The sequence below is a fragment of the Malania oleifera genome, chromosome 6 (assembly GCF_029873635.1).
Source record: "Malania oleifera isolate guangnan ecotype guangnan chromosome 6, ASM2987363v1, whole genome shotgun sequence".
NCBI lineage: Eukaryota > Viridiplantae > Streptophyta > Magnoliopsida > Santalales > Ximeniaceae > Malania > Malania oleifera.
The window spans coordinates 76,593,218-76,603,538 of NC_080422.1; positions in this window are offsets into that span (position 1 = coordinate 76,593,218).

Below are 10,321 nucleotides of genomic sequence, written 5' to 3' on the forward strand. Positions count from 1 at the left end.
TTACAATGTTCTTATTTGAAAAACCAATTTTTGAAATTTTCCCGTTGGAGTTTAAAAATTCAAAAACCCGTGGAGTCAGTTGGCTAGACAGGCAACTGGGTAGTACAAATTCACAAGGTCAGTCGTCTGGACAGGTGGCTGACATCCTAATGTCTCTCAGAAATTAATTCAAGAAATTGTCAGTCGGCTGGCGGGACACAGTTTATTTTTGGTCGGTAGGTTGGTTGTCAGTCGGCTGGGTGATTTTACCTTTGCTAAGTCAGTCGGCTGGATAGATATTATTTTTGTTCTTTTTTGTTAGTCGACTGACTAAACCAAGGCCTTTTGGGTTAGTAGGCTGGGCAGACCATTAATTGTTTTTTTTGGTTTTTCGAATTTAGTTTCGCTCATTTGTTTTGATCTTTCATAAAACCATTATCTAGGGTTTTTAAAAGGTCTCTAAGTCCATATAACATCCCCTAAAGAGCTCCAAAAATATTCAAAATATATTTAAATATTAAAGCACTTACATGAGGACTTCTAAACTTTTTTGTTATTCTTGAAAACTTTGAGTCTGCATGCTTTGGTCTTTTCATCTTCAAGCTTTAAGATACTTCAAGCTTTTCATTGAGTTCTTCTTTATCTTCAAGCTTTACCTTTGATGCTTAATGTCTTGAAGAAACTTTCACTTGACTTGTCTTTAATTTCCAAGCTTGTATCCATGACAAATGTGAGTGACGAGATATATTTACCTGAAATAGAATCACTCAATAATACATGTTAAACCATCAACATTTGTTATCATCAAAACAAGATTGAAAAACCTAGTTAGGCCAACAATTGAACCGTTGGACTAAATTCATCCATCCCATTCTACATCATCTTGGTATGAGAGCCTAGGTTAATTAGGCAAAACCCTCAAAGTCCCATTTCTATAGGAGCCGTAGGATTTCAGTTTCAAACTGAAACAGTTGATGGTTTGACCCTGTACATCTTGTACAGATTTAAATTTTGGGATATTTTGAACTTAATGGGGTTATATTTATACTTGACATTACTTTGTGTGACCAAACACCATTCCAAAGGACTATCCTAATGTTGTTCGAATCCTTCCCCAAACCCTAGGATGTCTACTCAAGTTGAGAATCCTTATCTAGGCCATAGGACTAATGTTGAGAGAGATGCCTCAATAGATGAGCTTCAAGATCAAGTCTAAGAGTTATGGTGTATTCCCAAGAGGGGGTGAATTGGGTAAAAAAAATTCCTAGGTCGGGTATCCTAATTTAAACACAATCAGTATTTCATAACCTAGGGTCTTGCTAGCAATCTCAAAGCAATAAAAATTTAAATGCTAACAATATTTAAGCAAGCACAATAATCACAATAACATAAATGAAATAAATATAAACAAACAAAAGTGAAAATTAAAAGAGATAAGGGAAAGACAAGCAAACTTAAGATTTTACGAGGTTCGGCCAACCCGGCCTACGTTCTCACCCCAAAACAACTCGTCTGAGGATTCCACTATTCCGCTCCTTAAAATTGGGCGGAGCTTCCTGTTACAATCTACTTCTTAGCAGGGTGAAACTTCATTTTGCAATTCATTGCTTACACAAGGCGTAGCTACCTCTCCATGGTTCACAATCTGAACTGTCAATGCAAATGATGTAAGAAATTTGAATACAATAAAAGCTTCTTGATAAGCAAAGATGCACAAATGAAAATCTAATATGATCTCTCAAATGATTTTCAAATGAAGCTCGGTAGAGAAGGGTAATCCTCTCAAAAATATTTTTCAATAAAAATGAAAGTATGGAAAATGATTTTCTTAAATTGGTCTTTGTAAATCAAATGTGAGTAGCCTTTCAAGCAAGAATATATAAGTGAATATGTTACTTAAGGCTCTCAAAGATAACTCAAAAATATTTTCTCCAATGAGGTTTTCAATAAGAATAGTTGGAGAAATATATAAAAATTTTCTTCTAGATTGACCTAGAAAAATAGCAAGAAGACTTTTCAAGAAAAATATATGGATATGAATATATGCTCAAGCCTCGCAAGTATAATCCCAAGATAATTTCCCCAAAAATATTTTCAAAAAGAAAGAGAAGGAGAAATATGACTTGATGCTCAAAATGGAGTATAAAAATGTTTGGGAATCAAATACAATGAAGTATGCTTCCTGTTGACCTTATAGGTCGTATCCTGTTTTAATTATGACAAATACTTAAGTATTTAATGTTTGATGAGTTTGTGAGCATGATCAATTGGAAGTATCATATGGTCCACATGGACTTGAGGAAGATAAAGACCCAAAATATTTATTTATTGTAATTTAATTAAGTTTTATTTGGGTTTGTAATATTTAATATTAATGATCTGTAATAATTAATGCATTGCATGCATGATAGGACAGATAAACTTAAAGACCTTAGATTGACCATAGGGAACCAAATGATCGTAGGGCACCCTTCGGTCGATCGACGCCGAATTTTTGGGGTTAACTCAATTTTTGGGGTTAACTCTCAAAGACATTAAACTGACCATAGGGCCCAAAATATTGCATGAAAAGTCCCCCATAATCTTAGAATTAATTATCATGTCAATAGGGGTGACTTTATAAGAAGAATAGGACTAAATTGCACAAAGTTGGTGTATTCGATCTACCGAACCCCAACACACAGAGCACTTCGGTCGACCAAACCTCTCTAGGGTTAAAAAGTTGATTAGTTGGTCGACCATTTCTAAAATGAACTGCAAAGCCCTAGTCAACCGAACTGACACGTGGGGAAATTTCAATGCCCTCGTCGGTCGAACTCCCAGTTATAAAATAGCTTGGTCGACCAAACATGTAAGTCAGTCAACCAAACTTGACCCAATCAACCGACCCTCGGAGGCTTAAAAATCACCTCAAGTCTAGTTGACCAACTCTTCAATTCAAAATCTCCTTGGTTGACTGAACTGAGCAATCTGGTCGACCGACCCTCTTGGGTTGCTTGAATTTTACTGAGGTTAAAACGAGGTTAATTTTTATTAACCCTAATTAAAATTTTCCAAAAAAATACTAGATAGGTCCCAAACAGTAATAATTCTTGGGGTGTCTACGTATACCCCCTCATTTGGATGGATTAGCAAGAAATTAGCAAATATCATTAGCAAATTCTCTCTAAAATTCAAAAACCCTATTTCTCATATTCAAGCTCTCCACTTCCATTCTTACTCATTCCCTTTGCAAAAATCGTTTAGTAAGAGTGCTCTTGTGATTATCCTATAAGGCTTACACTCTCATTTACTTTGTTTGATTGAGATTTATTTTTACTTGTGAGTAAGCTTAGAGTTTTTCTTGGAGACTTTGTCAATAAGTCTTCCTTGTGAAAACTCCTTAGAGCTTGTGAGTTTTGCATTATCATTGCAATACTCAAGAGCTTGTATTGCATTTTGTTTATGAAATAATTTTTACAAACCGATTTTAAATATCTCTTGTGCTTATTTTTGAGAAAAATATTTTTGAGATATTTTCTTGTGTGCTGAAGATCTTTGTTGCTGCATCTTGTGATTGATATTATTATCTTGACACAAAGATCATAACACATACACTCTCACATTCTAATTGATATACTAGCATTATTTCGAGAGTAGACCTTAAGACTACATTGAGCTTATCATAACCTATCATACTGTAGTGTGTTTATTATACTGGTACAAATCTGCTTAGTTGAGAAGCATATATTTTGTACACATCTTGTATTATGATTTGGTTGTATTCTAGGCATGGCCTGAGGGGGCGTTAATCCAGACCGGTAGGATTGGTTGTACAGGTTGAGGCCAGCCTTGTATTAATTTGACCTGGTTGTAATTCGGTGCCGCTCCACCCGTGAAGTGAGTCTTAGTGTAATTCTTGTTCCTGTGAGCCAAGGCGAGGACGTAGGCAGTTTGCCGAACCTTGATAACATATCTGGTGTTATCTCTCTTTATCTGCTTTACCTTGCATGCGTAATTAGCTCACTCGTGTAATTTAATTTCACAATATATATATATATATATATATATATATATATATATATATTGAGTTATTTTATATTTGCACTAGATTGACCCTAGGGTTATGAAATACTGCTGTTGGTTAATTGACCAAGGGGAGAAATTTTTAAAATACCAATTCACCCCCCTCTTGGAATTACAGTAAAGTTAATGCTTCCAATCCCTTTCTCTAACATTTTCCAAGTTGTTTAGGTTTGTATTTATAGGCAAAAACCAAAACTAGCCGTTTTATGGTCGTTAGGGTATTAAAATATAATTCAATTTGAAAACTAGCCGTTTTTCGACCGCCTGTTTTTATACAACTCCAAATTTAAAGTTCCGGGTAACAAAAAAAAATTTAAGAGAAAATCTCACAACTTTTATGTTGAATAATTTTTAAGATAAGGAGTGATTGGTTGATAAAATTGCTCATCAATGAGACGGAAGAAACACGAAAGGAATTTTTCTACTACGTATACTCTCTAGTATTCTAGACATAACATTTTCTATATAACTCCAAATTGAACGTACTTGGTATAAACAGAAAGGTAAGAGAAAATACAACAACTTTCATGTTGGACACTTTTTAAGATAACATGTGATTGATCGATAAAAGTGCTCATCAAAGCGACGAAAGAAACATGAAGGGGTTTTCTTTGAAAGAACTTGTTTTGGAAAAATGTTTTCATGAAGGTTGGGGTTCTTATGGTCAATCTAAAGTCATTGAGCTTCAAATTAAATTATGAGGAATGCATGCATAATTAAATCTAAATAATTATTACAACCCAAAAAATAAATAAAGTCTTTAGGCCTTTTGCTTTTCTAAATCCCCAGGGAATACGTCGATTGGTGTGAGCTTGAAGTGCATTTACGGCTTCCATTTTGCATCCTTCACTTGTACTTACAGAATTATAAACTTGTACATTCACTAAGTATACAAGTGAGATGTTGTGGTTTTTCATAATCAAAATAGGCATCGAACTCAAAAAGTCGACAATATCCCCCTTTTTGATGATGACAAACATAGGAGCAAAATTGGGTACGCCTAACAAGGCTCCCCCTCATAATATGCATAAATTAAAAAGATATTCAATGTAGTTCATATTCACGCATGAAGACTTTAGAAATTCCCAAATTGAGTATTTAAGTTCAGTGGTTCAATGTGTAGTTTAAGTATTGAAGCTTACTTTGAAAAAAGATATTCAATTAAAGCACCCTTATCATTTTCCATTTTGAAATACAAAAGCAGGAGAATACAATTATGAATGATTCTTAATTTTGCTCAATAACCTTCTCCCCCTTTTGTCATCAGCAAAAGGGCCAATAAAATTTCTTCTTAAATAAGAAGATCATTTAAAAACCAAAGCCCTTAGGTTTAAACAAAATTTCATGACACATGAATTTTAGATATTACACAGTGCATGTCATGAAAACTTTTAAGCACACAAGTAAGAGAAAAGATATAACTTATATAGGTTCAGATCTTGCCAAAAATGTTCAAAAAAAAATTCCCCCTTTTTTATATTATCAATGAATATTGGGGATTATGCTTGCTGAAAATGAAACTTTAATACAAAGCTTAAGCAAGCAATATTTTTCTGGTAGACGTTTGAGCACATAACATTTCCAAAATTAACCAAAAAAACACAACCGATCCAAAGAGAATATCATAAAGATTTAAAACAAGGATATATGGCTAATCCAAAGAACATGTGGCTAAGCAATATATTTTCATTTAAAATATTCAATAAAATCATCATAATGAAGCACATGCCACCGTGAATTCAAAATAGATTTAAGCCAAAAGAGTTGGTGAGCATAACAAGATAAAAATTTATTTTTAGATGCTCCCCCTTTAATCTGAATCCAAGCTTAGATGAAATGAACTACTTATCAAAAATTAATTTCACCAAGTATATCAAATAGTATAAACAATCATTTTTTTTTAAAAAAAAAATATATCTTTTAGAACCAACTGTACTGGATATTTATCAACCATATTTATCATTTGATCAGTATAGTCATCCCCATAGACCACAAATGCTTCAGAATTATAAATATTAAGGCATACTGTAGTACTCGTAAATTGAGAACAATCCATATCTATTCATAGAGCTTTAGGTGCAAGATATGATGTTCAAGGTTTTCATAAAAGCCTCAATATTCAAAAAGCTAAATACATAAGTTGCATATGGGTCTTCAAGATTTTTAAATTTGACCCTATTCTCTTAGGGCAGAGCTTATCTCGTATGTATGTTTTCATGCATGCATTTTTAATCAAGGATGAAGATCAATTATTCATTCAATATGCACTCATCCTTCAAAATAAAGTCCACACATGCAACAACCTAGCTTACTATCAGCACGCAGATGGTATCAATCAATCAAGTATGATCAATAACAATTCATGATACCAGATACTAACTATCCATCAAAGAGACTTAATTATTTAATACATTATGGATAGTAAGCTGCAGTGCTGCTCTTACATAGGCATACGGGCATAAGCAAAGTAAAATCATGAGAGCATTTAATTTAAATAGACATGAAAGAGAAATGCTCCCCCTCCATTATGCACTACCACCATCATATGCCTTAAAGACTTAGCCATGACTACTCAATTTTCAATTACTTAAATATGGCTTTGGGTGCTTAGGCTAAAACGGACCAAAAAGTCCTTAAACAGTATCCCTTCAAAGAAATAAGGCAATTTCCCAGTATGAGAAGGGCACTAGTGTGAATGGCTTTTCATTTTGACTACTTGTGCATAGGTTTCGTAGACATTTGATTTTGCTTTTAGATTGAAACCTACTGCAACCCTTTTAGCCATTCAATACCATTTCAAGGATATAAGCTCTAAAAGATTTGAATTTTATTTAAAAGCTTATGAAGGAAGTGAGAATAAATACTCTCAGAAATTAAATCACTGATGGATTCAGAATAGTATTCAAACGTGATTATTGGTAGACAATATTCGAAGTAAGCAAAATATTTTCAAACTAGTGAATTTGTCCCAAACATGTTTGCCAAGGAGCAATTAGGAGTGTATAAATTTTCTTAATCAAAGCTCATTCGCAATTTCTAATTTTCCACTATTGGAAGGTATCCTTTAGATATGATCACAAATTTGAGCAAGGATACGAGCCAATAAATAGACGAATCTTTACCAAATTTGATCGTGATTTGGTAAAGGGTTCTTACTAAAGAGATAGCTTCCCCATGGACTAGAATTAGGGAATTTTTATAATTTAATCAAAAAGGGAATATTTTGATTTGACCAAAAAAAAACTTGAATCCCTTAGTGGATGCCTTTGATTATAAAAGGATGTCTTTTAATACACAGTAGTAGAATAGGATTTATGATCAATAGTGCTTAAGACTAGAGTGATGACAAAATTTTAATCAAGCATTTAAGTTCAAGTATAAGCTTAGAGTCAAATAATATATATAGAAAGATTAATTCCCTAAGGCTTAGGCTTGTGCAATGGACAGAAGGTGCTTAACTTATTAAGATTTTCATATTAAAGCATGACATAAGCATTTAGAATCATTTACCAATTAAAGAGCGGTTGCCCATTTGGAAGTGAATTTTCTTCAAGCATGCTTCTGAGATATTATTCAAGATATGATTTATGTTTTCCATCTTAGAAAAATAAGGTCTCACAAATTTTACTCAGTTAAGCCCTCAACCTTTACTTTGAGCAAATCAGACAAATGAAATGAATTATGTGGAAACTGACTTCCCCTTGAGCAGAGATTAGCTCATTCCTCATTAGTTCAAAGTTGGCATGCTTTCGCCAGTATTTTTCATATTTTACCCAATCATTATGATGTACATGTTTAGGTGATTGGATTTGACGTAATGCTTTGAATTTGCATATTGACTTGATTCTCTAATGGTTTTTATTATTACAAGAGCATGAATTAATGCATGTACTAAGATTTAAAATTTTAAACACACATAACTTCCCGAGCCCATAGTCATCACAACCCCTTATTCTAACTAATCCTAAATTCTAAGGAAGAATTATATGATCAGTCATGTAATTCTATAGGAGTCCCTTCTTCCTTTGGTCCTGAGGGATTTACTTTCATAATAACCCATACTATTTTCTTATCTAAGCCTCTGGCACTTCTAAATGGACAATTACATCGAATGTGCCTTTTTCTTTCAAAGTATAAGCAAGTTTTGTATGCATGTGAAGGAATGTGCTTATTTGTTCTATTTCTACTTGATGAGGCATAAAAATGACTCTAGGATTTATGAGGTGATCTTGAATCCTTTTTGAAAAGATTTTTCTTTTTAACTCCTAAGGATTTATCATGATTATTCTTTGTATATTTAGCTTTGAGTGTCATTCTAGAATAATCTTCTATTTTTCCCTCCAAGCAGATAATTTTAAATATCTTCTTAATCTTTTTCTTCTCTAGAGTAGCATGATATTCTTGTAATTCTCCTAATTGTTTTGCCAACGTTTTGTTTTCATTCTTCAATAATGTTTTCTTCTTAGACATCCTAACTAGAAACTTAGGTATTTTAAATGAAGCATTTTCTAGTCTATTGTAAGAAGGCATGCTAGTGTTATAATATTCATCAGATTCAATACATGTGTTGACCTTATAGGTCACGCCCGGTTTTGATAATGATAAATACTCTTGTATTTGATGAATATCTAGTTCTTGTGCAGGTCTACATTAGCTGATACATTGACGTCACGAAGAGAAAGTGAAGTTGAAGACCAAATCTCTTTTTGTAATGCATTTCATATCTATTTGGTCTATAATAGTAATTAGGACATTTGGTTTGTAATAAACTCACACACATCACATGTATGATTTATTTTGTAAGCTCAAACCAGATGCGAACTAAAAGTAACCTTAGAAGGACCTTAGGGTTTTTCCTTCGGTCGACCGACACCGGACTATTTCGGTGTCTTCCAAATTGGACCTCAAGTGACCCTAGGACACACAAATTTTCACATATACTTGTTAGGCACTTGAATAGGGCTTGTATGCTTCAAGACGGGACCAAAATGCACACTTGGTGCACTTTCGGTCGACTGAACTAGGCAATTCATTCCGCCCTGGTCGATCGAAACAGGTAGTTCAAAAACTACTGGTCGACCGAAACCTCCCTGGGTCAACACTTTGACCATCTGGTTGATCGACCCCTTTTTGTATACCAACTACCTGGTCGACCGAGGGTCCTCAGGAGAAATCCCAATGGTCTAGTCGACCGAACCAGCCAGTTCAAAATGGCCTGGTTGACCGAACCTCGGAAAATTAAGAAATCACCCTCTCCTAGTCAACCGAGCCCTTAGTTCAAAAGTCCCTTGGTCGACCAAACCATATGAGTCCTGGTCGATCGAAACTAATCTGGTCGACCGAACCTCTCAGGTTGCACCTAATTTTTTACCACAGTTAAATTTTTAAACAGGGTTAAAAAGGGTTAAATGTCATTAAACTTTTCCAATAATTCCTAATAGGTCCCCAACGATCAAAAACTTTGGTATGTCTATATATACCCTTTCATTTGGGAGTATTAAGCATCGATTAGCAAATATATTCAAAAATTCTCTCTAAAGCTAAATACATCCTACTTCTCATACTATTTCCAAATCCACTCATACTTACTCTCTTCCATTGCCAAAAGCCTTTGTAAGTTGATTGAGTGATTGTGTTGATAAGTTTGCTCTCATTCTTTGATTGTTTGAATCGATTTTCTTGAGAGCATTACTTAAGTATTCTTAAGGGGCTTTTCTCATAGGCCTATCCTAAGAAGACTTTGCCAAGCTTCTGAGTATTGCATCTTCGTTGCAATATCTTAGGAAGCTTTGTATTTGTTTTTAGTTTGCAAAAACATTTTCAAACTCACTCAAATATCTTGTGAAATCTTTATTGAACTATTTGTGAAAAGATATTTGTGTTTGATACATTAGTCTTTGTGGCAATAGTTATTCAAGTATATATCAATTGTTGAATACAAAGATTATCTATTTTGCAATCCAAGCATATACATATTCATGTGATAGAGATATTCTACTAAGTGATATTCTTAAGGCTTGGTTGGTATTCTGTGTGAACACATTTGATTGAAACATTTTGAAATACACAGACTGTATTGATACTCTCACCTACTCACTACACTGATAGAAAATATCTTTGAGAGTTAAACTGGTTAGACCACATTGAGCTTATATTTTAAATCATCTGTGGTATTTGTGATTGTGCGCATATGTGGTACAAATCTGCTTTATGTGAAAGCACCCTTGTATTGTACCTTTTGATTGTATATCTGAGAGATTCCAGGTGTGGCCTGAGG